The sequence below is a fragment of the Sus scrofa genome, chromosome 6 (genome assembly GCF_054392235.1).
Source record: "Sus scrofa isolate SSC_HxYL_T2T_F1_AM1 chromosome 6, Sscrofa_HxYL_maternal_Yorkshire_Landrace_v2.0, whole genome shotgun sequence".
Taxonomy (NCBI): domain Eukaryota; kingdom Metazoa; phylum Chordata; class Mammalia; order Artiodactyla; family Suidae; genus Sus; species Sus scrofa.
Window position 1 is genome coordinate 54,773,161 of NC_139388.1, and position 26,812 is coordinate 54,799,972.

The following is a 26,812-nucleotide window of genomic DNA, read 5'->3' on the forward strand; positions in this document are numbered from 1 at the left end:
GAAATGCAGTCCCGCCCGCAAGGGCCTGGCGCCGGAGACCCGCGGTGCGCAGGCGCAGGCGTGTGGCTGCGCTTCGCGGAGAAAGACCAGAATTCGGGAGGGTGGTGGTTTCCGGTGGTCCCGCGTGGAAGGGCGAGTGGGATCTGAGTCCAGGCGGTAGGAGGCCGAGCAGGCGCTGAGGAACTTGAGAGTCTCAAACCTGCGTGCAGGAGGAGGCGGCAGGCTCCTGGGTGCGGCGGTCCCCTGGGTATGAGCTCTGTGGACTTGAATCTTTCATTCCCCACCAAGGTAGCATCAGCACCTGCAGTAGCGCCGGGAGCACAGCTGGCGTTAAGTGTGCATTTGTTTAAAGAAAGGACGCCTGGGCGTGTGTAGGTGTTGGCGTTTTCATTCTCGGTGACATTGTGGGACCCATTATAGGTCTGTAACCATGTAGATGGGGTTGTGTTTTTGCTTGTGGTTTGTTTCCTAGTGTGGATATGAAAATGGTTAATGTTTCAGATTTTGAGATATGATAAAACTTGTTAAGCACCCTTCCTCCCCACTCCTCCATCCCCACCTGAAATTCTTGTGCCGTCACTTGTCTTTCTCTCCTTTGGAGGCCAGGTGTGGCAAACTTTTGCCAAAGGCATATTAGAGAAGCCGACTCATCCAGTAGACACAGTAGGAAAAATGTCTAGGGCCCACAGTACTTTTAGGGGCCCATAAAAAAGTCTTTTTTTTTTTTTTTTCCTTTCTAGGGTCGCACCTAAGGCATGTGGAAATTCCTGGGCTGGGGGTGGAATGGTTCTTTCCCTGGCTGTCTGGGCACCTTGGGAATGAAGTTTGAATATGTGTTTTAGTCTCCTAATAAAATTTTCTTTCCCAGACTCTTTGGGAATAGGTAGTAAAAAGTTTGAGTGTTTTTGTGACTATTGAATTATGTAATAATACATTTTTGAGGTCCACGAGACTCTGACTTTAGTTATGAGATTATATGTTTTTATCTGTGAGTATGACTTAAAATTAAGGTGAGGTTTTGGAAGATATGCTTTTCTTATGTGTGCTTTCTGTGGATATTGTGAATGTGGATCACTGTGTGAACAGGCTTATTGACTGAGAAACTGCATGACTCTGAACTGAATATGTGTGATTTTAATTATATGAATATAGAACCCTGTGATAGTATATCATTGCATATGTTTGTGAGTGACTATAAGCCACTTTACTCCTCTCAACAGTGAAAGAGAGAAATGTTGCATCTTTTTGGAGCAGTGACTTCAAGATTTGGATAAAAAGGATTTCTATTTATCTGGCAAATCATTTGTGTTTTTTGTTTTGTTTTGCTTTGCTTTGCTTTGTTTTGTTTTGTTTGTTTTTTGCACCTGCAGTGTATTGAAGTTCCAAACTCATAGGCACTTTCCCACCCCAGAGGTAGCCATTACTGCAACTTCTGTTATAGATCAATTTTACCATTTTTTTTTTTTTGGTCTATTTTTTTAGGGCCACAGGTGTGGCATATGGAGGTTTCCAGGCTAGGGGCTGAATTAGAGCTACAGCTGCTGTTCTATGCCACAGCCACAGCAACACAGGATCCAAGCCGCGTCTGCGACCTACACCACAGCTCACGGCAGTGCCAGATCCCCGACCCACTGAGCGAGGCCAGGGATCGAACCCACATCCTCATGGATGCTAGTCAGATTTGCTTCCACTGAGGCGCAATGGGAACTCCATCATTTGTGTATTTTATATTTGATCGGATAGGTGTTTTTTTTTTAATAGGAATTTTATTTTATTTTTTATTTATTTTTTGGTCTTTTTGCTATTTCTTTGGGCCGCTCCCGTGGCATATGGAGGTTCCTGGGCTAGGGGTCGAATCGGAGCTGTAGCCACCGGCCTACGCCAGAGCCACAGCAATGCAGGATCCAAGCCGCGTCTGCAACCTACACCACAGCTCACGGCAACGCCAGATCGTTAACCCACTGAGCAAGGGCAGGGACCGAACCCGCAACCTCATGGTTCCTAGTCGGATTCGTTAACCACTGCGCCACGACGGGGTTTTTTTTCTTTTAAAGGAGAATACAAATGATCTTTTATTTTTTTTCAAATAAGAAAGAATTCAAAGCCATATGTTCTATATGCAAAAGTTTGCCACTTTTGTATTCATCTTAGACACCCAGAGGTAAGCTTCCATTCTTCTGTGCCGTGAAGGAATTTTTAGTGGATAAGTTTGGAAAGCCTTTAGCTACAGACATGATTTACACCTGGACAAGCTTTTTGGCTTAGGGCAGAGACTAAAGAGTCATGTCCTGATTTCTGCATCAAGCAATATTATTACTTCGGTCTCTGGAGAGAAAACTGTGACTCAGAGAATACTTGTTTAGATCTGTTGAATTTGTCCATCAGAGAACTACCTGCCAAACTTCAAATTATAGGTAATTAATACATTGTTTTATGTATATTTCAATGAAATGCAAAATTAGATTTATATTTCCTATGTAAGACTTACTGCTGTTAAAATATAGCAATTTTGAATGGCAGAGTGGCCATTGTCAGTAATAATAGTTATATCTTTGGTGTTCCCATTTTCACATTGACTTTAAATTTTTTTCCATTTTAAATAAAATACTAAATATTAAATATATATCTAATATATAACTAAATACTTTAGTATGCATCTCCTAAAAAATAAGGATATATGTATTTATAAATAAATTCCTAATAGAATTACTAGGGCAGAGGTTATATACAACTTTTAGAATCTTTCCTCAAGAAAACTTTGGGGGAGTTCCTGTCGTGGTGCAGTGGTTAACGAATCCGACTAGGAACCATGAGGTTGCGGGTTCGATCCCTGCCCTTGCTCAGTGGGTTAATGATCCGGCGTTGCCGTGAACTGTGGTGTAGGTCACAGATGCGGCTCGGATCCCGCATTGCTGTGGCTCTGGCGTAGGCTGGCGGCTACAGCTCCTATTAGACCCCTAGCCTGGGAACCTCCCATATGCCACAGGAGCGGCCCAAGAAATGGCAAAAAGACAAAAAAAAAAAAAAAAAAAAAAAAAAAAAAGAAAACTTTGGAAAAACAGTTGTATAACATAAGCAGAGAGATGGAAACTCTAAGAAAGATTCCAAGGGAAATGGTAGACATCCATATTCATAGCCACATTATTTACAATAGTAACATAGTGGAAGCAACCCAAGTGTCCATTGGTAGATGAAGAGAAAAGCAAAATGGTACCTATGCATATGGTGGACTTTATTATTTAGCCTTAAAAAGAGGAAATTCTGACACCTGCTATAACATGGATGAATCTAGAGGACATAAGACTAAGTGAAATAATTCCATCACAAAAGGTAAATACTGTATAAATCCACTCATATGAGGTACCTCAAGTAGTCAGATTTATAGAGACACAAAGTTGAGTGGTGGTTGCCAGGTCTATGGGAAGGAGGAATGAGAGGTTATTATTTGATGGGCATATTCTCAGTTTTGTAAGATGAAAAGAGTTCTGGAGATGGATGGTGATACTGGTTGTACAGCAGTGTGAATATACTTAACATCACTGAACTGTACACTTAAAACGGTGAATTTTGGAGTCCCTGCTGTGGCACAGTGGGTTAAGGACCTGGTATTGCCACACCTGTGGCATAGGTCCAGCAGTGACTCAGATTGAATCCTTAGACCTGGATCTTCCATATGCCACAGGTGCAGTATAAATAAACAAACAAATAAATAAATAAATAAGTTGTATGTAATGTGCATTTTACCACAGTTCGGAAAAATAATAATGAAAACAAATGCCTGAAATGAAAAACACTGTGATGGAAGTAAAGAATGCCATTGATGGGATCACCAATGGACTGGACATGGCCAAGGAAAGAATCCCTGAGCTTCAAGGTATGTCAGTAGTAACTTTGTAAACTGAAATCCAGAGAAAAACAATGACAAAAAGATAAGTGGAGGAGTTCCCATTGTGGCGCAGTGGTTAACAAATCCGACTAGGAACCGTAAGGTTGCGGGTTCGGTCCCTGCCCTTGCTCAGTGGGTTAATGATCAGGCATTGCCATGGGCTGTGGTGTGGGTTGCAGACGCGGCTCGGATCCCGCGTTGCTGTGGCTCTGGCGTAGGCCGGTGGCTGCAGCTCCGATTGGACCCCTAGCCTGGGAACCTCCATGTGCCGCGGGAGCGGCCCAAAGAAATAGCAAAAAGACAAAAAAAAAAAAAAAAAAAAGATAAGTGGAACAATATTTTAAAAACTTGGGGATAAATATAAAAAGTGTAACATATGTAAATAAGATTATAGGGAGGAGAAGAAGAAAGAGAAAAAAATTAATTACTACTGCCTAGGGATTTTCCACAATTAATGACAGACACAAAACTACAGATCCAGAAAGCTTAGGATAAATGTCAAATACGACACCTAGGCATATCATATTCAAACTTCAGGAAACCAAAGAAAGAGAGAACTTTGAAAAAGGAGCTAGAGGGTGTGAATAGCAACTGACCTATGGAGATGCAAGGATAAAAGTTAAATCAGGCTTCAGAAAACATGCAAGAAGAAAATGGAGTGAAATATTTAAGTGTTGAAGGAAAAAATTACAAACCTAGAATCCTATATCCAGTGAAATTATCCTTCGAAAATGAAGGTGACTTCCTCAGACTTCCTCAAATAAGCAAAAATGAAGAGACTTTGTTGTCAGGAAATCTACCTTGCAAGAAATATTAAAAGTAATTTATAGATAAATAATATAGGTGACGGAGTTCCCGTCGTGGCGCAGTGGTTAACGAATCCGACTAGGAACCATGAGGTTGCGGGTTCGGTCCCTGCCCTTGCTCAGTGGGTTAAGGATCCGGCGTTGCCGTGAGCTGTGGTGTAGGTTGCAGACGCGGCTCGGATCCCGCATTGCTGTGGCTCTGGCGTAGGCCGGTGGCTACAGCTCCGATTGGACCCCTAGCCTGGGAACCTCCATATGCCGTGGGAGCGGCCCAAGAAATAGCAACAACAACAAAAAAGACAAAAAGAAAAAAAAGAAAAATAGGTGACAAATTCTAATCTCTATGAAGAAAAGAAGGAATAAATGAAGATAAACTAAAATCTTTTATTTTCTTACTCCAATTTATCTAATATATAACTTTATTCAAAGTAATAATAACAGTGTGATTATAACATACCAATAAATGAAATGAATGACAATATTGTTATAAGAGTGAGAGGGAAGAATTGGGAATACTGCATTATAAGGTACCTGCACTACCTGCCATTGAGTTTGATACTGAGGCTTCTGGACACAAATGTTCAGGACATCAGTATTTATAATAGCCAAAAAGTGGAGACAAACCAAATATGCATCAAATGAAGTTACGTATCTATACAATGGAATATTATTCAATGCTAAAAAAGAAATGAAATACTGATACATGCCATAACATGGACAAAACTTGAAAACATTATGCTGGGTGAAAGAAGCCAGTCACAAAAAAATCACATGTTATATGATTCCATTTATATGAAATATCTAGAATATGTAAATCCATAGAGCTAGATAGATTATTGATTGCTTGGGACTGTGGTTGGGCGGGGTGGGAATATAACTAATGAGTTTGGGACTTTGAGGAAGATGAAAATTTCACAGTTAGATTGTGGATGCACAGTTCTGTGGATATATTAAAAACTATTGTCCACTTTAAGTGGGTGTATGGTATGGTATGTTAATATAATCAAGCTGTTTTTTTAAAAGAAATTCATTAAATATAAAAAAGAAGATAGAATCGATGAAACCAAAACCTGGTTCTTTGATAAGATCAGTTAATTGATAAACTAATCAACAAACTGGGACAGGAAAAAAAGGAAAAGACATAAATTACCAATATCAAGATAGAGTTCCTAAAAAAAAAAAAAAAAACAGGAGTTCCCATTGTGGTGCAAAGGAAATGAATCCAACTAGAGGCCATGAGGTTGCGAGTTTGATCCCTGGCCTCACTCAGTGGGTTGAGGATCCACCGTTGCCGTGAGCTGTGGTGTATGTAGGTCACAGATATGGCTCAGATCCTGCGCGGCTGTGGCATAGGCTGGCAGCTATAGCTCCAATTGGACTCCTAGCCTGGGAATATCCATGTGCTACTGGTGCAGCCCTTAAAAAAAAAAAAAGGATGGAGTTCCTGTTGTGGCTCAGCACTAACAAACCTAACTAGTACCCATGAGGACAAGGGTTTGATCCCTGGCTTTGCTCAGTGAGTTAAGGATCCAGCGTTGCGGTGAGTTGTATAAGTCACAGATACGGCTCAGATCCTGCATTGCTGTTGCTGTGGCATAGGCTGGCAGCTGTAGCTCCAACTCAATCCCTATGCCACAGGTGTGGCTCTGAAAAGCAAAAAAAAAAAAAAAAAAAAAAAAAAAGACTGGCAGAAATGACATCAGTACAGATTGAACAGATATTGAAAGAATCGTAAGGAAATATTATGTAAAACTTCATGGTAATATATAATCTGACAACTCAGTTAAAATGGACTGATTCCTTAAAAAGAAACCAAGTATTCAAAAAAGGAATAGATAACTTATATAGCTGAATATTTATTAAAGAAATTGAACTTGTAATTAAAATCTTAGTTCTTGCAACAAACCTCTAGGCCCAGATGTCTTCAGTGTTTGATAAAGATTACCTAGAAAATACATATAATTTATAAATGCTAATACTAATTACTAATACTTATAATGTTTAATATTACAATAAAATATTTACTAAAATAATATTTAATAAAATCAATAAATATTAAATATTTAACAAATATAATAAATTTAAAGAAATATGCAATATTTATATATTTAATAAAATCTGAAAAACACTATTAGAATTTTTAAATTAGTTTAGCAAGGCTATATATCAGATACCAGGTCAATATACAAAATTTAATTGTATTTCTATGTACTAGTAGTATTTATTCAATTTGAAATTGGAATAAAAATACTATTTAGAGTAGACATAGGTATACAAAATACTGTTATAAATACAACAAAACATGTGCAAGGCCTGTACTCTGAAAAATATACATTACAGAAAAAGATAAATGGAGAAAAGTCATGTTCATAAGGATTTATATTGTTCAGAAGCCATTCCCCCCCAAATTAGCTAGTCTCAATACATTCCTATCAAACTTTCTGAAGGCTTTTAAAGTATTTCTTAATATGGTGATTCTAAAAATACTTGGAAATGCAAAGGATTTTGATAGCCAAAACAATTTTGAAAAGGAAGAAATGTGTAGTATTCACACTAACTTCAAGAATTATAACAATACATTCAACAAGACAGTGTGGTATTTGTGTTAAAATAGACATGTAGATAAACAGAACAGAAGAGAGACTCTGGAATTGACCCACTAAAAATGTGACCCCTAAATAAAAAAACACTAACAAATTGTACTTCATCAGATTATAAATATTTGCTCTGCAGAAGAACCTGTTTTTTTGTTTTTGTTTTTGTTTTTTTGGCTGCACCTGTAGCAGATAGAAGTTGCAGAGCCAGGTGACCCAAGCCACTGCAGTGACAACATCATATCCTTAGCCTGCTCTGATACAAGACAACTCCCCAAAGAATCTGTGTTTTAAAAGATAAAAAGGCAAGCCACTGACTTGTAAACATTAGCAAAACCTATATCCCATAAAAGTATTGTAATCGGAATACAGAAAGAACTCTTATAACTCAATAAAGATATAAATAACCTACTAAAAATGGAGTTACTTCAATAGAGAGTTCACCAAAAAGATATTCAAGGGAGTTCCCGTCGTGGCGCAGTGGTTAACGAATCCGACTAGGAACCATGAGGTTGCGGGTTCGGTCCCTGCCCTTGCTCAGTGGGTTAAGGATCCGGCATTGCTGTGAGCTGTGGTGTAGGTCGCAGATGCGGCTTGGATCCCGCGTTGCTGTGGCTCTGGCATAGGCCGGTGGCTAGAGCTCCGATTGGACCCCTAGCCTGGGAACCTCCATATGCCGTGGGAGCGGCCCAAGAAATAGCAACAACAACAACAACAAAAAAGATATTCAAGTGGCCAGTAGACAACATTAAAGGGTATTAATCATTAATCATCAATCATTAGGGAAATCCAAACTAAAACTGCAATGAGATATCTTTACACACCTGCCAGAATGGCTAAAGTTATAAAGACTGACAACACTAAATATTGTCTGGAGCACTTGTAAATCTTACATGATTTTGGTATTGCAATCTTGGAAAAGAGGCTAGCATGTTCTTATGAAACTAACTTTGTTAACATTTACCATGCAAACATACTTTTACCAAGCAATTCAAGTCAAATATTTACTTAAGTTTGAGGGCCATGTACGTCAAACCCAGTGCTAACATCAGAACGCTTTTGCCTCTAAGATCAGGAACAAAACAAGGATGCCCACTCTCAACCTACTCTCAATATGCCTATTCAGCATAATAATACAAGTCCTAGCAGAGCAATCAGAAAATATAAAGAAATAGAAGGCATCCAAATCGAAGAGGGAGAAATAAAATTGTCTTCCTTTGGAAAGACAATAGATATAATGTCTTAGAGACTCCACTCCAAAATGGTTAAACTAATCAATGAATTCAGAGAAGTTGAACAATAAAAATTAACATAAAAATCTGTTGCTTTTTATACATTAATGACAAAATATCTTTAAAAGAAAACAATTCTATTGACATCAAAATAATAAAATTTTAAAAATTAAACAGTAAATTTAAATAAGGAGATGAAAGACTTGTATACTGAAAACTCTTAAGACTTTGGTGAAAGAAATTAAAGGCACAGATGAACATAAAAATTATCCCATGTACATGGATAAGAAGAACTAATATTGTTAAAATGTTCCTACTACCCAAAGCCATTTGTAGAATCAATGTAAAATCAAAATTCCAACAGCATGTTTCACAGAAAGAAACAATCATACGTCATATGGAACCACAAAAGACCACTAATAGCCAAGGCAATCAGGAGAAAGAACAAAGCCTGAGGCATCCCTCTTCCTAATTTCAAACTATGCTACAAAGATATAACAAAACAAGGAGTTCCCATCATGGCGCAGTGGTTAACGAATCCAACTAGGAACCATGAGTTGGCAGGTTCGATCCCTGACCTTTCTCAGTGGGTTAAGGATCCGGCGTTGCCGTGAGCTATGGTGTAGTAGGTCGCAGACACGGCTTGGATCCCGTGTTGCTGTGGCTCTGGCATAGGCCAGCAGCTATAGCTCCAATTCAACCCCTAGCCTGTGAACCTCCATATGCCGTGGGAGTGGCCCAAGAAATGGCAAAAAGACAAAAAAAAAAAATGCTGACATAAAATTAGACGCATATACCAATGGAACAGAATTGAGAGTCCAGAAATAAGCCCCTGTATGTGGTCAATATTTGACAAGAGAGTCAGAAACACTTAATTAGGAAAGTATAGCCTCTTCAAAAAAATAGTGTTGGATAGGAGTGTCCGCCGTGGCTCAGTGGTAATGAACCCGACTAGCGTCCATGAAGACGCGGGTTTGATCCCTGGCCTTGCTCAGTGGGTTAAGTATCCAGTGTTGCCGTGAGCTGTGGTGTAGGTTGCATAAGCAGCTCAGATCCTGTGTTTCTGTGGCTCTGGCGTAGGCTGGTGGCTACAGCTTTGATTTGAACCCTAGCCTGGGAACCTCCACATGCCTCCAGCATTCCTAAAAGAAAAAAAAAATGTGTTGGGTAAACTGGATAACCACATGCAGAAAAATGAAATTTGACCTCTATTTTAAATCACAAAAATTGTCTTGGAATGGATTTGAGACTTAAACATAAGACCTGATGCCATAAAACTAGAAAAAAACACAGGGAGAAACTCTGATATTGAACCAGGCAATGATTTGTTGTGTATGACATCAAAAGCACAAGCAAGAAAAGCAAAAGTCAACAAGTGGGACTACATCAAACCAAAAAGCTTCTGCACAGCAAAAGAAATAATTTTTAAAATGAAAAGTCAACTTACAGAATGGGAGGAAATATATTCAAACCACAATGGGTTAGTATCCAAAATATATAAAGAAGTCATACAACTCGATTACAAAAAACTCCAAATAATCCAATTTAAAAATGGGCAGAAGAACTGACACCTTTCTAAAGAACACATCCAAATAGTTACCAGGTACATAAAAGATGCTCAGCATTACTAATCATCAGGGAAAAGTAAATAAAAACCTCAATGAGATGTCACTTCACACATGTTAGAATGGCTGTCATCAAGAAGCTAAGAGATGGGGTTTCCTAATGGTAAAGGGTTTGGTGGTGTTACTGCTGTGGCTCATGTTCCCTGGCCTGGGCGTTTCTGCATGTCACGGGCAAGATCGAGAAGAAGAGGGGGAAAGAAAGAGAATATGATAATCACAAGAGATAACAAGTGTTGGTGAGTATGTGGAGATAGGGGAACACTTGTGCACCATTGGTGGGAATGTAAATTGATGTATCCGTATAGAGGTTCCTCAAAAAATTAAAAATAGAATTCTCATATGATGCTGCAAATCTACCTCTGGGTATATATCCAAGGTAAATAAAAATAGGAATCTGAAGAGGTATATGCGCAACATTTATTTCAGCATTGTTCACAATATGGAAACAACCCAAGAAAGAGAAACAACCTAAGCCTTCATCAACTGATGAATAGATAAGGAAGTTGGGGCATTTACACAATGGAATATTATTGAGCCATGAGAAAGAAGGTCATGCTGCCATTTGCAACAACATGGGTGGAACTTGAGGGCATTATGCTAAGAGATAAATCAGACAAAGATAAGTTATTGTATATTACTCATACGTGGAATCTTAAAGGCATATTCATAAAAATAGTAGAAATGATGGCCATCACAGGCTGGAGGGTGTGGATATTGGGGCTATGTTTTTTAAGGATACAAATTTGGACCTAGTAGATAAATAAAACCTGGAGAGCTAATGCACAGCATAGTGGTTATAGTCAACAGCACTATATTATAAACTTCATACTTGCTAAGGGACTAAATCTTAATTTTACTCGCACTGAAAGGACACTAAAAAGACAAGAAAATTGGATGAAGTAATAGAAGTGTTAGCGACCACTAAGGTGGTAATCATGCTGCAAGAAATATATGTATCAGATCAACATGTGTATACCTTAAACTTACACAATGTCAATTATATTTTTTAAAGTTTAAAAGACCAAAATTATGTGATAGGATTTCTTAATTGGAACTCAAAGAATAATTCTTAAAGATAATTATATGCTGTGAACCCCACCCTATATTATAATATTTTCTCCAATTCCCTAACAATGCAAGAAAACCAAAGCAAAGGAAAAGCGGGGAATTTTGCTGCTTCTGTTTCACGTCGCATTTTTATGGCTGCATCTTTTCTTTGAGTTTTTGATCAAGGGTGAATCCAGGTGCAGGTAGCAAAGATTTCATTACTGCTCAGCCCTTCCTTTTTCCGATCTCTATTTTTATCTCACACATAGCACGACTTTAAAATTATTTTCTGTTTATTTTTCCATTCATATTTCCAATTTGTCACAGAACAGTGAGAAAAAGAAAAGGCAAGCCAAGTTTTACAAGTCCCGGATGGCTTATTTAGACTCCACCTGCTAATTCTAAAGTAAAACTGTTGACAGGCGGGAAGCTCGGCCCTACAGAGGATTCTGGGATGCGTAGTCTGGAAGCTTCCTGTGATTGGGACGCTTCAGCTCCGGGAGAGCACAGACATGTTATTTGCTCCTTTGGGAAACAGGAAATTATATCTTCCAGTGCTTTGTGTGTTTGGAGGCACTCCGACTGTGGGAGAAAAATACAAGTCTTGCTCCTTTCGTGGATTCTGGGAAATTCGATTTAGGCCGTTAAGGTTGGAGCGGGTACTTCCGCCCAGGGGGCGGGGCAGCGGCTCTTGTTCCTCTCGGGAATACTGGGAAATGTAGTCCAGGAGCTCCGCGAAGTCGGAGGTATTTCCGCTTCAGGAGATTGAGATTGCGGCCTTCTCGCCGGGAGGTGAGTGATCTCTGGGATCTCGCGACCTCTTTTAACTTTTCTGACCTGGTCCTGGCTTCACCCGGGCCTGGTCCTTGGTCACAGGGCTGAAAAGCCTCGCCACTGGCGGACGGCGGGGTGGAGGGGCAGGGGTGGCCGCTTGACTTCCCCTCGTCAGTTTCTCTGTGTTTGGGGCGGTTCTCTAGTCCTCGGGTTGTAGGCGGACCAAAATCAGCAGAGTTTGACGGTCCCCCGGGCATTTTGCTGTCCAGCCCGCCTTCCCCAACACCTTCCACACGCTGTTACTTCCAAACGAGATAACACCGGATGAGAATTTAATCTTTCTGTACTTCTGTTTTCAGTAATAAGGGATATTACAAATACCTACCTTAAGCAAGTTAAATATTTGAAACACACCAGGCGTGTGGCAGGGTGTTAGCTGTTAATGTTGTTATAGTCAGAAAAGCATCCCTTTGGGTGGAAGGCAGCTCCTCGATGTGCCACTGGCTCTTTCTCATCCCTGCAGGAAAGGAGGCTGTGCCTGTACGACTTCTGACCCGTTTTTAAAGAAAGAGTGTGTCACCCACAGATACTCTCTGTGGTTTTTCCAGGACCACAGACAAGTCGTGGTTATCTCCCAGCCTCCTTTCCTTCCCCTGCCCTGACTTCTGAAAGTGGAGAGGGGCTGTAGACTGGGGAGGGGAATGAGCCCAGAGCTCCTGGCAGCAGAGCCCCACCGCGTCAGGACTTAGCATTTTCCTTTTCTGTTCCTAGTGGTAAGAGGTGTTTTATTCATTAGTAAATGTTTCTGCTACAGAAGTGCTCAGTTACTGTTACATAGCAGTGAAAATATGTAGATCATATACAAGGGCTGAGCAATAGTCATCATATTTAAACATCGAGTCCTAAGAACTTATAAATAAAAGTTAGCACATTAAACCTTCACAAGGCCGTATGAAGTGGATACTGTAATTGTTACTTCTGTTTAACAGGTGAGGAAATGAAGACAGCATAAGTTATTTAAGACCAGTGGGATTTGAGTTTAGAGCTTGTTTTTTTTGTTTGTTTGTTTTTGTTTTTGATATCGTTCGGTATCTTGGTTCCCTGGTTTAGAATCCCATAATTGGACTTAGGAAAAAAAAATAGAAAAACAATCTATCAAAATATTCAACCATAGGAAACTGGCTACAGAGGAGACATTTGGGATCAAGTTGTGAACATAGGTTAGAATTTTAGGAGTTCCCATCATGGCGCAGTGGTTATCGAATCCGACTAGAAACGATGAGGTTGCGGGTTCGGTCCCTGGCCTGGCTCAGTGGGTTAACAATCCGGCGTTGCGGTAAGCTGTGGTGTAGGTTGCAGAAGTGCTCGGATTCTGGGTTGCTGTGGCTCTGGCGTAGGCCGGTGGCTACAGCTCCGATTCAACCCCTAGCCTGGGAACCTCCATATGCCGCGGGGAGCGGCCCAATAAATAGCTAAACACACAAAAAAAGAATTTTATTTCAGAGGATTTGAAAGCAAGGTTATTGAGTGGATTTGAAAGCAGGGTTAGTGAGTTTGGGTATCTTTATAACATTTTGAAAGTATTCTTATTAATCTTATTTTAAATAATATTTATAGTTCATATTCTGATTATAGAAGAAATGCACATTTATTGCAGAGAATTTGGAAAATGTAGAGATACGACATAACGAAAAACGTTAAGAATCACATATAGATGCATGTGTTGTAATATATAGGATGTATGGCAGGACATAGACATATAAGATATAGATGATCATTAACATTTCAGCACATTTCTGTTTCGCAGTTTTTCAGTGTGTGTTTATCTATGTTTTACAAAATCGTTGTCAGACTATTCATATCCTTAACTCTTTTTCTTTTTACAGCCGCACCTGAGGTAGATGAAAGTTCCTGGGCTAGGGGCTGAATCAGAGGCAGTTTCAACCAAGCCACAGCCGCAGCAACACCGCATCTGAGCCACACTTGTGACCTATGCAGCGGCTTGCGGCAATGCTAGATCCTTAACCCACTGAGTGAGACCTGCATCCTCACAGACAAGGGTGGATCCTTAACCTGCTGAGCCACAGCAGGAACTCCTTCATATCCTTAACTCTTTTTTTTTTTTTTTCTTTCTTATTTTAGGGCTGCAAGTGTGGCATATGGAAGTTCCCAGGCTAGGGGTCAAATGTCACACCAGAACTACAGCTGCTGGCCTACACTACAGCCACAGCAATGTGGGATCCAAGCCTTGTCTGCAACCTACACCACAGCTCATAGCAACGTCAAATACTTAACCCACTGAGCAAGGGCAGGGATCGAACCCACATCTTCATGGATACTACTGGGGTTTGTCACCACTGAGCCACAACAAGAACTCCCCATATCTCTAACTCAATTCTGGAAATTTCCAGACAGCCCAGAGTGTAACATAAGGAACTTTTATGTAAAAATCACCCAGGTCCAGTTCTTACTAATCTTGCTTCTCCCTCTCCCCATGCACACCTGTTATCCCACTGAGTATTTTATTTTATTTTTATTTTTTATTTTTATTTTTTTTTTTGTCTTTGCATCTTTTCTAGAGCCACACCTGAGGCATATGAAGGTTCCCATGCTAGGGGTCTCATGGGAGCTGTAGCCACCAGCCTACGCCAGAGCCACAGCAACGCGGGATCCGAGCTGTGTCTGCAACCTACACCACAGCTCACGGCAACACTGGGTCCTTAACCCACTGAGCAAGGCCAGGGATCAAACCTGCCACCTCATGGTTCCTAGTCGGATTCGTTAACCACTGCACCACGACGGGAACTCCCTCCCACTGAGTATTTTAAAGCAAACCCAGATGTTGAGTAAGTAGGACTGAAACATTATTATAAGTGCTTTATATACAAAGACCAAGGGAGGGGAGATTGTATTAATTTGCTAAGTCTGCTGGAACAAAATATCACAGACTGCATGGCTTAAGCAACAGAAATTTATTTTCTCGTGGTTCTGGAGCTAGGAGTCCAAGATCAAGGTGTCAGCAGATTTGGTTGTTTCTGAGATCTTCCTCCTTGGTGTTCAGATGGCTGCCTTCCTGCTGTGTCCTCGCACAGTCTTTCCTTTGTGGGTCCAGATTTCCTCTTAGAAGGACACCAGTCAGATTGATTGAGGGCTCACCCTAATGGTCTCCTTTGTACTCAATCACCTTTTTCAATGCCCTGTCTCCAAAGACAATTACATTCAGAGGTCCTCTGGATGAGGACTGTGAGTTGGGGGCTGGGAGTCACAATTTAGCCCCTAACAAATATTAACTATAAGATTTTCGCACTTGGCAACTAGGAGAATGTGACTTATATGAGAAAGTTAGAAAGGGTGGCAGTTAGGGAAGGAAAAATAAATTTCGTTTGCCCCCTTGGCATTGCCCTTGACATTGGTGATGACTCTTCGTTTCATCTCTCTCTCCTGTCCGGCCACATCGATCTGTGTTCCATGGACCTTGTCGTATTCTTCTCGGAGTGCCCAGCACGTGGTTGGCAGAGCAGAGGAATTCAGTGAGTAAGTGTAATTCATGTAGCTGCCCCACGGGGCGCCACAGCCTGGAATTAGAAAACAAAATAGAAACAGTTGGTAACCACAGGCCTTGTCTGGTCCCTCACATCCTTTTGGTGAGCTGGAGACTCCGCCACCCTGTTCAGAGGGTTTGAAAGTTGGTTACCATCACGCTTAATATCACACTCTAAAACCAATTTCGTTAGAAACAAATCCGTTTTTTTAAAAATTGAAGTATAGTTGATTTACACATGGTCCTAGTTTTAGGTGTACAGCAAAGCGATTCAGTTATGGATAGATAGATTCTTTTTCCGATTCTTTTCCCCTATAGGTTATTACAAGATATAGTTCCCTGTGCTAGACAGTAAGTCCTTGTTGTGTATCTGTTGCATACAAAGTAGGGTATATATGTTAATTCAACCTCCTCAAATATCCCTCCCCTCCTTTCCCCTTTGATAACCATCAATGTGTTTTCAAATTGATGTTAATGTTCAATTTTTTGTGTATCACACAGGGATCATGACAGGGATGATCAGCACAGCTAACAGTAGCGCTGCATGGGCAGCGAGCGGACAGGCGCTTCTCTAAAAAAAAAAAGCTAACATTTGCTGGGTACCTCTTGTGACTCAGCGAATTTCCAATGTTCTCTGTGCACCCACTCATTTATCTTTTGTGACAGTGCTATTATTATTATTCTCATTTTTGGGGGCCCTCCCCACAGCACGTAGAAGTTCCGGGGCCAGGGATCCATTGCATGCCACGGTAGCCATGCCCGAGCTGCTGCAGGGACAACGCCGGATCCTTAACCCCTGGAGCACAAGAGAATTCCTATTATTCTCATTTTTGTAATGAAGAAACAGGAGTTCCCCCATGGCTCAGTGGGTGAAGGATCTAGTGGTGTCACTGCTGTGGCTCTGGTTGCTACTGTGGTTCAGGTTCAATCCCTAGTCTGGGAACTTCTGCATGCTGCGGGCATGGCCAAAAAAAAAAGAAGAAACAGTCACAAATAATTGAACAAATGCCCTGGTGGCACAGTTAACAAGGGGCAGAGCCAGGATCACCCCTCAGCAGCTGGGTTTGAAAGCTCACTTTGGCGCTCTGTGAAAGGTGACATTGGGCCGGTTACTTAACTTCTCTGTGCCTCAGTCTTCTTACATCAGGTAACCACAATATTAATACAATTTTTGTGAAAATTAAAAGAGATAGGATATGAAAAGTGCTTAAAAGTTTTGTGAAGATTAAAGGAGATATGATATGGGAAGGACTCGAAAGAGTGCCTGGCACATCGTATATCCTCCCTGGATTACAGCCTGGAGTTGTCCTTCATTTGTCACAGACGAGTGTGCAACATGAGAAAGGCAGTGAGCTATTAAAAGGGCAAAGGATATTTTAAAGTATTCTTTTCTCCCCCACCTTCTCCTTTTAATACATCAATTCCACCATACAGATGAACAAAAATGAATAGTTTCTGTACTGCCCATGGCTAAAACTTATAGCTACCATTATCTGTGGTCTTCTGAACCTAGTGAGTCTCTGGGAGATGATTATATGGTTTCAGTTGCTTTTAAAAAATCTAAGGAGTCAACGAATCCAAGTAGCCTCCATGATGCTATTTGATTCCTGGACTCACTCAGTGGATTAAAGATCCAGCATTGCCGGGAGCTGTGGTGTAGGTCACAGATGTGGCTTGGATCCCACGTGGCACAGATGTGGCTTGGATCCCACGTTGCTGTGGCTCTGGTGTAGGCCAGGGGCGGCTGCAGTTCTAATCAGACCCCTAGCCTTGGAACCTCCATATGCCGCGAATGCAGCCCTAAAAAGACAAAAAGACCAGGGGAAAAAAAGTCTAAGTCTGCACCATCCACTACAGTGTCCTTTGGCCACATGGGACTTTTGAGCTCTTCAGATGTGGCTGGTGCTGCTTGAGATGTGCTCTAAGACAAATGATGGGCTTCACTGAAAAAGAACATGAAGTATCCCCGCTGATTTTTATATTGATTGAGGGTGAAGTGACAGTATTTTGGATCTATTGTGTTAATTAAAATGTATCATTAGGAGTTTCTGCTGTGGTGCAGTGGGTTAGGAATCCGACAGCGTCTCAGGCCACTTTGGAGGCGCAGGTTGGATCCTTGGTCTGGTGCAGTGGATTAAAGGATCTGGTATTGCTGCAGCACAGTCCCTGACCTGGGCACCTCCATATGCCATGGGTGTGGCCATTAAATAAATAAATAAAAAAGCATGATATATTTTTAATGTAGTCAAAATTAAGCCGATACGCTTCTTTTTACTTTTTTTTTTTTCACGTGGTTACTGGAAACATTTAAATTACACTTGTAGCCAGCATTACATTTCTGTTGGACATTAGTAGTCTAAATGGAAGCTTTCTCGGAGTTCCTGCTGTGGCCCATCAGGATTGACAGCATCTTGGGAGCCCTGGGATACAGGTTCGATCTCCAGCCTGGCACAGTGGGTTAGGGATCCAGCATTGCCACAGCTGTGGCTTAGGTTGCAGCTGCAGCTTGGATCTGATCCCTGGCCCAGGAACTCCGTATGCTGCAGGGTGGCCAAAAAATAAAGAGTAAATGAAAGATTCCTTTTTCCCTCTGAGGATTTGCCTCCAGGGGCCTTTACAAGTCGCTCTCGCCTCTTTGACTTCCAAGGGCACCTTACAATGGAGAGAAGCAGGGAGCTTGTCATCAGGAGGCCTCAGTGTCAGACCGAGCCCCAGCCTTGGCTCCATTGATGTTCTTGGGCACTTCAGATAACTCCTTGGAGGCAGAGGCAATAATGCCACGGGTTCCCTAACGTTGGTCACATTAGAGTCAGCTGGGGAACTTGGTAAAACCTATAAAGACCCAGTCCTTTGACAAACTCAAACTCCTTTAAGTTTGGGCTTCTGTGTTTCTCTTTTTTATTTTTTTTTATCATTTATTTATTTATTTATTTATTTATTTTTCTTTTTGTCATTTCTAGGGCTGCTCCCGCGGCACATGGAGGTTCCCAGGCTGGGGGTCGAATCGGAGCTGTAGCTGCCGGCCTACACCACAGCCACAGTAACGTGGGATCCGTGCTGCATCTGCAACCCTACACCATGGCTCACGGCAGCGCCGGATCCTTAACCCGCTGAGCAAGGCCAGGGATCGAACTCGCAACCTCATGGTTCCTAGTTGGATTCTCTAACCACTGAGTCATGACGGGAACTCCTTTGTTCTTCTTTTTTAAAATTTATTTAGTTATTTCTTTGGCTTTGTTGGGCTGCACCTTCGGCATATGGAAGTTCCCAGGCTATGGGTCGAATTGGAGCTGCAGCTGCCGGCCTACACCACAGCCACAGCAACGTCAGATTTGAGCCCAGTCTACGACCTACACCATAGCTCACAGCAACACGAGATCCTTAATCCACTGATCGAGGCCAGGGATGGAACCCTTGTCCTCATGGATACTAGTCAGGTTTGTCACCACTGAACCATAATGGGAACTCCCCTTCTGTGTTCTTTAATAGCTTCCTTGGTGATTGCGATGCTCTTCCAATCACTTTCTATTTGCCTGGTTTAGGAAGGAGGAATCTGTGTCCTAAATAGGATGAGATGGTTGAACCTGTGACACTCACGCAGATGAGGTTGGCAGCAGTTTCCTTGTCATACATTCATAGCCTGCGGGAGGACGACACTGCCTGCTAGGCAGGGGCACCCAGGGTTGCACTCTGGAGTAGCATGAAGCAGCAGGGGCTCTGGGAGGCAGGGTTTGTAGTGAGCAGAGGGTAACGTGACCGTTGATTCCTGCAGGGGACTGTGATTGGCTCGTTTGAATAATTTCACAACTGGCACGGAGGTGAAACCTGGGTGCAGCTGGTCCAGCTGATGGGTTGAATTGAATCAGGTCTTAATTCATACAGGTGGGAATTCCCATGGGTGGCACAGTGGAAACGAATCCGACAAGCGTTCATGAGGATGTGAGTTCGATCCCTGGCCTTGCTCAGTGGGTCGGGGATCCGGCATTGCCATGAGCTGTGGTGTGGGTCGCAGATGCGGCTCAGATCCCGTGTTGCTGTGGCTGTGGCTAAGCCAGCAGCTGTAGCTCCAATTCAACCCCTAGCCTGGGAACTTCCATATGCCACAGGCAAGGCCCTAAAAAGCAAATAAATAAATAAATAAATAAATAAATAAAAACTTAAAAATAGTTTGTAAAAGTGATCAAATGACAACATGGAGAGGTTAATGCTGTTGAGGAAGAAGGTTTTTAATATCTTCCTCCCTGGAGTGAAAGGCACAGCATCCCACATGGAGTCACACAAAGCCTGTTGCATGCAAGGGTCAGGAAGCAGAGAGAGCACCTGGGACTGTGCCTTTATGACGACAGTGGCGGGAGGTAACCAGTAGGTGGAGGCCTCCCCTATTGAGCACACAGTGAGCACAGGCAGGTGGGGGGCAGTGATAACATGACTCTGCTGTGCCCTCACAAGGCGGCTTGCAGGGAATTTGTAAAGAAATGTGGTCGAAGTCTGGGCTGTGATTCAGCAGACTTGTGGAGAGGTTAGGAAGGGCCGGTCAGACAGCCAACAGAGAATCTAAAAACATAGTTAAGAGATGTAAGGGAGCTGGCTGGATGCGCTGCCTTTCCCTAGGAAAGGGCCATATCTGGAGAGCGCAGGGGAGCTCGCCGCTAGGCCTTCCGGGCCCTGTGAGGCTCAGGGCTGTCAAGGCAGCACTGGAATTTCAGGCCTTCAATACCGACACACACTAGCATTGGGGAGCCACTGCTTATTGGTCAGGGTCACGGGCCCCAGTGTCATTTTGCCTGAGTTCATTGCCTGGTGCAGTGTCTTGACTGGACATTGAAATCATAGCCTGGGGTGCTGGGAGGGACGTGCAGACGTGGATGTCAGCAACCCACTTCTACAGATTCCGATTTAGTTTGTTGTGAATAAGGCTTAAGCATTTTTTTTTTAAATTTCCCTAAGAGTCTAATATATTGCCAGAGCTGAGAACTACTGTTCTCATTTATTAGGTTCTGGGTGAAATGTTTTTGTTTGTTTGTTTGTTTTGTTTTTGTTTTTGTTTCTTTACCAAGCCCATGGCCTGCAGAAGTTCCCAGGTCAGGGATTGAACCCACAGCGCTGCAGTGACTTGAGCCCCAGCAGTGACAATGCCGGATCCTTAACCACTAGACCACCAGGGAACTTCTGAGTGAAAAATCTTGAGTCTTCTGTTGGCTACTGGTTAATCATAACCAGGTTACTTAACTTCTCTGTCCCTCAATTTCCTTATCTGTAAAATGGGGATAATTGGAGTTCCTGTGGTGGCTCAGGGTTAATGAATCGACTAGGAACCATGAGGTTGCGGGTTCAATCCCTGGCCTCGCTCAGTGGGTTAAGGATCTGACTTTGCTGTGAGCTGTGGTGTTAGGTCAAAGACGCGGCTTGGATCCCGCATTGCTGTGGCTGTGGCGTAGGCTGGTGGCTACAGCTCCGATTGGACCCCTAGCCTGGGAACCTCCATATGCCTTGGGAGCGGCCCTGGAGAAGGCCAAAAGATAAAAAAAAATAAAATAAAATGGGGATGATTGCTGTCTTAATTTGAAGAGTCGTTATGAGGATGAAACCAGATACCACATGTAAAGCGCTCATGTAAATGGCACCTTGGTAGGTGGTGAGTCAACCGCTGTAAACATCAGCTGTGATCATTGATGTGGGGAGTGTTTTATGAAGGGCCTGGATCTTCTAGTGGGTAAAGTTAGGTGCTTAGAGTTGGCTTTGGTGCGCCGTCTGATCCTAACAAACCTTGATTCTAATCCCATTTGTTAAAATCCCACTGCAAGAGAAGCTTGCAGTGTTTACCTTCTTTAATTTTTTTGCCCTCAGGTAACAGAGCATTCTTTGAGGTTAGTAGAATGATTTGAAGGTGAAAACCTCCAGTCCTTAGTCTGTCAGAAAGTTTTCTAGAGGGCTGGTTTTGACCGATGCCACTCAAATTGTGATCCAGGAACCACCACCACCATCCTGGCATTTTATTAGAAATGTGGAGGAGTTCCCTGGTGGCTCAGTGCATTAAGGATCCAGCATTTTCATGCCTGTGGCACCAGTTTCATCCCTGGCCTGGGAATTTTTGTATGCAGCCAAAAAAAAAAAGAAAAGAAAAAATGTCAATTCTTAGTCCCTCATCCTTGATCTCCTGATTTAGAGTTTCTGGGGGTGACACATAGGACCCTTTATCTTGGCAGGGTCTGCTGTTGAGCTGTGGAACGTGAAAATTTGAGAAGCACAGGGTGAGAGAATAGACTCATGACTTTTTTTTTTTTTTTTTTTTGTCTTTTTGCTATTTCTTGGGCCGCCCCTGCAGCATATGGAGGTTCCCAGGCTAGGGGTTGAATCGGAGCTGTGGCCGCCAGCCTACGCCAGAGCCACAGCAACGCAGGATCCGAGCCACGTCTGCAACCTACACCACAGCTCACGGCAACGCTGGATCGTTAACCCACTGAGCAAGGGCAGGGATCGAACCCGCAACCTCATGGTTCCTAGTCGGATTCGTTAACCACTGTGCCACGACGGGAACTCCCTGACTCATGACTTTTGAACAAACTATTTTCTGTTTCCCTCCAACTAAATTGCTCATCCTTTAGATACCTGCTTGGCTGTCTGCCTCTTAGCTCAGCGCTTTGCTCAGAAGCCTTCCAGGACAAACGCTCTGTCTGTAGTGGCCCCTCCCTCCATCTCTTCTTACCCTTTATCCTGCCTTCTTATTCTTAAAAGTGTTCTCACTGTGGCTCAGCAGGTTAAGAAGCTGACAAGCACCCATGAGGATGCACATTCGATCCCTAGCCTTGCTCAGTGGGTTAAGGATCTGGCATTGCCACAAGTCATGATGTAGGTTGCAGATGTGACTCAGATTCAGCGTGGCTGTGGCTGTGGCTGTGGTGTAGGCCAGGCCGACAGCTGCAACTCCGATTGGATCCCTAGCCTGGGAACCTTCATGGGCCGTGGGATTGGCCCTAAAAAGAAAAAAAAAGAAAAAAAAAAAAAGGAGGTCGTGAATCTTGGTGTGGCCCTCCTCACAGGCTCTCTGGCCCCCGCCTCTTCCCCCTCAGAGCTCCCGTCTGCTGGGAGAGCATCTCTTTCCAACACAGAAGGAGTCCTCTGACTCACTTCCTCACTCCTTTCCTGCTTTCCTGCTGACTTGCTGATAAACAGGGACTCACAGCACCATGGGTTGAGTCCTGTCTTCCTGTCCGTCTTTTTCTGCCTCTTGTTTGTGTTCACGTACAATCGTGGCATGTGTTCCCTTGAGGTTTTTCCGTGATTCTGCTTTTCCGACTGAACCCAGTCATCCAGGAGTTCCCATTGTGGCGCAGTGGAAACAAATCCAACTAGGAACCATGAGGTTGTGGGTCTGTCCCTGGCCTCGCTCAGGGGGTTAAGGATCCGGCGTTGCCATGAGCTGTGGTGTAGGTCACAGACACGGCTCTGATCTGATATCGCTGAGGCTGTGGTGTAGGCCCACTGCTGTAGCTCCGATTTGATGCCTAGCCTGGGAACTTCCATGTGCCACAGGTGCGGCCCTAAAAAAACAAACAAACATAAAAACCCGCAGTCATCCTACAGGGCTTAGATCAAGCCCCGCTGATGTAGAACCTGCTCCGTATGAGTGTGGCCCTCAAGACCCATTACTTGTGCCTCCAAAGCGCCCCACTCACTAGCCCGGTACTGTGCAGCGTGCGGCTAGATTGCTGGCGTCCTAATCACTAGACTATCAACAGCTCGAGTAATTGTATCTTTTTAGTCTGATTTCCATAAATGTTCATTGAGTTAATAAACTCATTTTTTAAATAAAGAATTAACAAGTCAATCCTATCTAGTGCTAATCATGTAGGCAATGAAATATTTGCTGTTCTTCTCTCTCTCTCTCTGTCTCTCTCTCTGTCTCTCTCTCTCTCTCTCTCTATATATATATATATATATATTTTTTTTTTTTTTTTGGCTGTGCCTGTGGCATGTGGAAGTTCCTGGGCCAGGGATTGAAATCATGCCACAGCAGCAACCAGTGCCACAGTAGTGGCAACACCAGATCCTTAACCCGCTGAGCTGCCAGGGAACTCCCCATTCTCAATATTTTGATGGACACATTTTGTGGATTTTGTAACAAGAGTCCTTTTAGGCATTAACTTTGAAGAGTGGAAAGCACCTTCCTAAAATGGTAACAGAGGCCCTTTTCTTTCCAGAGATGACCTTGCTCTTGCAAATATTGTGAAAGACCGAGAGGAAAAACATGGAAATAAAACCCCTCCTTTCCAAATCCTCTGTAGTGGGACCAGTCTCAGGATTTTACATCCCGGAGAGACCTTCGACCAATGAGTCTGGCCTTTCCCTGTGCCTCTGCTGGAAGGTGCCTGGGTGCTGGGCTCATGACATTGACATTGTCACTGACAGTGACTGCTGAGTGTTTACTGAGCAACCACTGTGCTCCTAGCACTGTTTTAGGTTCTTGGAATGTAAAGCTGAGTCAGTATTAATCACAAGACAGACAGTTGATTGACTAATTATCCCCTTTCCCCAGCGGTGATAGAGCTCTCTGTAAAACGCTTCTCACTGAGCAGAAGTCACCAGGCAAATGTAGAGTCAGCACAAAGTGAATTGCAAATTCTGAAAGGGCGTTTTTTTCTAAGATTGGAAAGGTGTTGTGTGTTTTTTGTCTTTTTTTTTTTTTAGGGCTGCACCTGTGGCATATGGAGGTTCCCAGGCTAGGGGTCGAATCGGAGCTGCAGCTGCCGGCCTACACCACAGCCACAGCAATGCGGGATCCAAGTCATGTCTGCAACCTGAACTTGCGTCCTCATGGATACTAGTTGGGTTCGTTAACCACTGAGCCATGGTGGGTGGGCACTCCTGACTGGAAAGTTTTACACTACCCTTTTCTGTGCTACTCCTTCTGGAGTAGGACTGATCATGATTAATAAGGAATAAATTAACCAGTAATTAATTACTAATTTACTAATTGCTGATTAGTTAATTAGTAAGTAACTAATAATAATCTCTTAATATGGGTATTTCACTTGAAATTTCTATTCGCCTCCCAATCAATCATACCCTGGGAGCCACAGGGAGAACTTGTGTTCGGGCCACCGTATGTGGTTGGGCTGGTCATTCCCAGGGGCTCTTGGCCAAGGTGTGAGCAGCATCTGGAATCCAGTCCACCGCCTCTGCTCATCAAGCCGTGTGCGGCTGCAGTCACCCCAAGGAAGGGCTTCCTTGACTCTTTCATATTAAGCAGCCACAGTGAATGTTTCAGCCGCTGCGGAGTCTTCTCTGTTTTATGTGTAGTCACTTGGACCAGCTTTCCTGTGACGTTGATGTTGTTATTACTCCTGTCATCATCCTCATCCCTAATTTATGGATCAGACACTGGGACTAAGTAGTAGCAGGTTGGAAGTGCCAGTATGCGAATAGTGGTGGTCTGATCCCAGAGCCTCTACAGCCAAACCAGCTCTGTTCTCCCCTCCTTCAAGCAGATCCTCTGGCTTCAGAATCATTTCTCGGTCCTTTATCCCTAACTCTCAAGATCTCATTTCTCTTGGTTAAATTTTGTTGCTGTTGTTAAAGTATAGTTGATTTACAGTGTTGGGCCAATTTCTGCTGTACAGCAAAGTGACCCAGTACTACATATTAGATCTCATTTCTCTTTCTGTGAAGCCTCAGCCTCCCATCTGTTTGTTTATTTTTTTCTTTAGACGCAGCAGAGAGAGAAGATACTGAAGTCTGGCTCTGGTGTAAGGACCGGATTCAAGTTCCAGCCTTGCCTCTCGACCTCCCCAAGCCTCAGCTTCCTTATCTGTTACGTGGGAACAACAGTCATCATTGTCATCATGTATTGAGAACTTGCTACAATGCCAGGTACAAGGCCAAGAGCATTGCATCATCAGCTCATTTATCCCCTGCAGTAACCCTGTAACTGACACTCTTTTTTGCCTCTCCTTGTGATAGCTGAGAAGAGGCACAGAGACGTTGGTGACTGGACAGGAGTCACACGACTACGACACCGGTAGCTTCTTCACAGGTGTGTGGCAGGTGCCTCATGAAACAAAGCGTTCAAATGCTTCTCAAGGTCTCTAACATGTGCTTTGAGTGCTTATTTCATGTGAAACATTGCTGTTTTTGTTGTTTTTATCATTACAATAATTACTATAGCTTTTTAGCCTAAATGTATTGATTACCTAACTTACTGTCAAATCACAAGATTTTATTAACTTTTCTTCATGATAAGAGTCTTTTTAAGGCCCCACTGTTAACACAGTCAAGTTGGAAAGATCTTTTGTCTTTTAAAAAACAGTCATCCAAAATGTCAAATTCAGGAGTTCCCGTCTTGGCTCAGCCGAAATGAATCTGACTAGCATCCATGAGGAAGCAGGTTCGATCCCTGGCCTCACTCAGTGAGTTAAAGATCTTGCGTTGCTGTGGCTCTCGTATAGGCTGGCAGCTACAGCTCTGATTTGACTTCAGCCCCTAGCCTGGGAACCTCCATATGCCACAGGTGTGGTCTTAAAAAACGAAACAAAACAAAAGTCAGATTCATAGAGAGAGTGGAATTGTGGTTATCAGGGGCCAACAGGAGGGAGAATGGAGAGTTCTTATTTAATGGGTATAGAGTCTGAGTTTGGGATGGTGAAAAAGTCCTGGAGATGGATAGTGGCGATGGTTGCACAACAGTCTGAAGGCAATTGAATCTTAATGAGCTCTCCCCCTCAAAAATGGTTACAATGGAAAATTTTAAGTTATATATACATTTACAAGAAAAAAAATTCATCAAAGTAATCTTAAATATTACTGCAAAGGCATCAAGATTAATGTGACAAACTAAGAGAGAGGAACAGATATTTCTGAGGTTAAAGGTGATTTTTGGAGTTCCCATTGTGGCTCAGCAGGTTGAGGACCTGACGTTGTTTCTGTGAGGATGCAGGTTTGATCCCTCACCTTGCTCAGTGGGTTAAAGATCCAGTGTTGCCACAAGCTGTGGTGTAGTTCACAGATGCAGCTCAGATCCAGTGTTGCTGTGGCTGTGATGTAGGCTGGCAGCTGCAGCTCTAATTCAACCCCCTAGCTAGGAAACTTCCAGATGCCCCAGGTACGGCTTTAAAAAGGAAAAAAAAATAAAGGTGATTTTTATACAACAAAGCAACAACCTCTTAAGCCTCCATTGAAACTATTTATGAAAACAGGTTTTATTTTTTTAATTTTATTTTTAATTTTTTGGGTACGCCTGCTGCATACAAAAGTTCCCAGGCCAGGGACTGAACCAGAGCCACAGGTAAACTCCAAGCAATGCTGGATCCT

General features: G+C 42.8%; 1 protein-coding gene across 21 annotated transcripts in view; it reads left to right on the forward strand.

Moving 5' to 3' along the window:
• The first annotated feature begins 97 nt into the window (after positions 1 to 97).
• The window catches only part of ZNF45 (zinc finger protein 45), a 48,567-nt gene continuing 21,852 nt past the window's right edge, over positions 98 to 26,812 (forward strand). For 4 of the 21 annotated variants that reach the window (XM_084961034.1, XM_021094492.2, XM_021094499.2 and 1 more), the window contains exons 1-3: positions 11,933 to 11,982; positions 25,213 to 25,375; positions 25,466 to 25,538. The gene's annotated coding sequence lies outside the window, so the exon portion shown is untranslated. Of the gene's footprint in view, positions 248 to 3,749; positions 3,875 to 11,932; positions 11,983 to 15,459; positions 15,499 to 25,212; positions 25,376 to 25,465; positions 25,539 to 26,812 lie in introns of those variants that run through there. The other 17 variants (XM_021094489.2, XM_084961028.1, XM_084961035.1 and 14 more) reach the window with 9 other exon arrangements.